Source organism: Haemorhous mexicanus, chromosome 6 (assembly GCF_027477595.1).
Source record: "Haemorhous mexicanus isolate bHaeMex1 chromosome 6, bHaeMex1.pri, whole genome shotgun sequence".
In the NCBI taxonomy this organism is placed as follows: Eukaryota; Metazoa; Chordata; class Aves; order Passeriformes; family Fringillidae; genus Haemorhous; species Haemorhous mexicanus.
The window spans coordinates 20872910-20874714 of record NC_082346.1 but is presented as its reverse complement, the minus strand read 5'-3'; the positions used below and the strand labels follow the sequence as shown (position 1 = coordinate 20874714).

Sequence of the window (1805 nt, the reverse complement as noted above, 5' to 3'; positions counted from 1 at the left end):
CTGGACATGTGAGGGAAAGGGGGTCAATGCAGCAATTAAACAATGCCCACCATTGTAGGTGTTTATGATCAGTGTGCTCAAGAGTGAGGTTAGGGCTTGCTAAACTGAGCATCAAGCAACAAGAGCAGATGATGAAACAGAAGAAATTTTAAGTGGATCTTGCCCTTAGAGGAAGAAGCTATTTTCCTGGAATGGATGATCCTCCTAACTCATAGTTCAGCCAGCCCCTTCATGAGAGCTGCTTTCCTTTTCCTTTAGTGTGAAGGTAAGTCCAAGTAAGTCTGAGCATCAGGATCTCTGGATTGGTCTTGTTCACAGAACAACCTTCCTGTCTTGGAGAATCTGGAACAAAAGTTCCTAGTCATTTCCATGGCCATGTCCTGCTGTACAAATGTTTGTGTTACAGATACCTTGAAAACAATTAGTGTTCTCCCAAGTGGGGCAGGTGGGCAGGGCTTCCACAAGCCCAGCTGTGTCCCCTTCTCCTGATGCAGGAAGTAGGCATTTTTTCTTTATTCATCTATATGTGAATTGGTGGATCTCAATGTTTCCATAATCTTAGTAGCAGGGGAAGGTGTGTGGTTGTCACCTGTACTGAGAACCTGACAACCTGGCCGTGTTTCTTGTCCAGATTGCAAAGCACTGTGGAGTGTATAGTGGTTTGACTGTTGGGGACCCTGTTTAGCCTTGATGTCTCAGTGCCCAGGATACTGGTAAGAAAAGATGCCACAGCTGAGTAGGTTTGGGGTGACCACAGCACCTTTTAGCAGCTTGAAGAACTGGAGGAAGTGTATTATAGATGGGCTTTGCCAGCTCATTGTGTGTTATGTGGGTTGTTCAGCTATAAAAGAAACATCCCAACCACTCTGAAAATGGCAGGCTAGCTGGCTGCAGATTTGGGAGCATCCTGTCACGTGCAGTTATGCTGCCAACCCCTTACATAGCCAAAGTATGTTCATAGCTTGTTTTGGCTGGTTTTTTTTTCTGGTTTCTTGTGCATTTTGCCCAGTACTGCCAGTTTACCTTCTTTAAAATCAGCTCAGAAGCAGAATTTCTTTGCTGCTTATATTTGTATCATTGGTTGCCCTTTTTAGAATGAAAGGTTGAAGGCTTGGGAGCTGCACAGAATGAGATCTACTGAAAGTCAGCTGAATTTGCATCGTATCTTCTAGAATCATGCCTATTCCTAAATCCCCCTCCCTTGTGAGTATTCTCTTGTTTGGGCTGCGTCTTAAGTAAACATATAGCCTTGCATAATCTCTGTTGGCCCTTCCTAAACTCTTTATTTCACAAAGTAGGGAGGTTATTTTTGTAACTATTTTTATTATTGCGAGGTATACAGGTTATTTCAATGTTACTCCTCCCGACAAAGGAAATCCATTGCTTCTTCCCAGGCATCTACATTTGATTTAAATGTAATTTTACTTGGATATATCCTTGCAAGGAATTTGATCAGAACAGTTCCTGCCACAGACACAGAAGCTTGGGTGGTCAAGCGGTGGTGTTGTAGGACTCCTTGTTGTACATGCAGGTATCAATGCTGAAACAGATAAGGGGCCAGTGAAACTGTTGCTTGGGAATGGCTGTAGCTTAACAAGCAGAGGTTTGTGTGTTTGATAGTGAGTTTCAGTCAAGTGTGGAGCCATTGATGGATCCAACAAACAATAGGTTTTTCCACTGGTGCTTTATGATGTTCATGAGAAGTCAGTTCTATTTAATAATTAAATTTTTAGTCTTTTTTTGCTTTGGTCCCCATTCATTTAAGAATTTGACTCAATGATCCTTGTGGGTCCCTTCCAACTCAT

General features: G+C 42.6%; 1 long non-coding RNA gene across 2 annotated transcripts in view; it reads right to left on the bottom strand.

The window, feature by feature from the left end:
• The window catches only part of LOC132328875 (uncharacterized), a 31032-nt gene that overhangs the window by 1865 nt on the left and 27362 nt on the right, over window positions 1–1805 (bottom strand). Inside the window, exon 4 of one of the 2 annotated variants that reach the window (XR_009486910.1) lies at window positions 1204–1540. The exons of the other annotated variant lie outside the window; for it this stretch is intronic. This is a non-coding gene — a long non-coding RNA (uncharacterized LOC132328875). Of the gene's footprint in view, window positions 1–1203; window positions 1541–1805 lie in introns of those variants that run through there. 2 annotated transcript variants of the gene reach the window in all.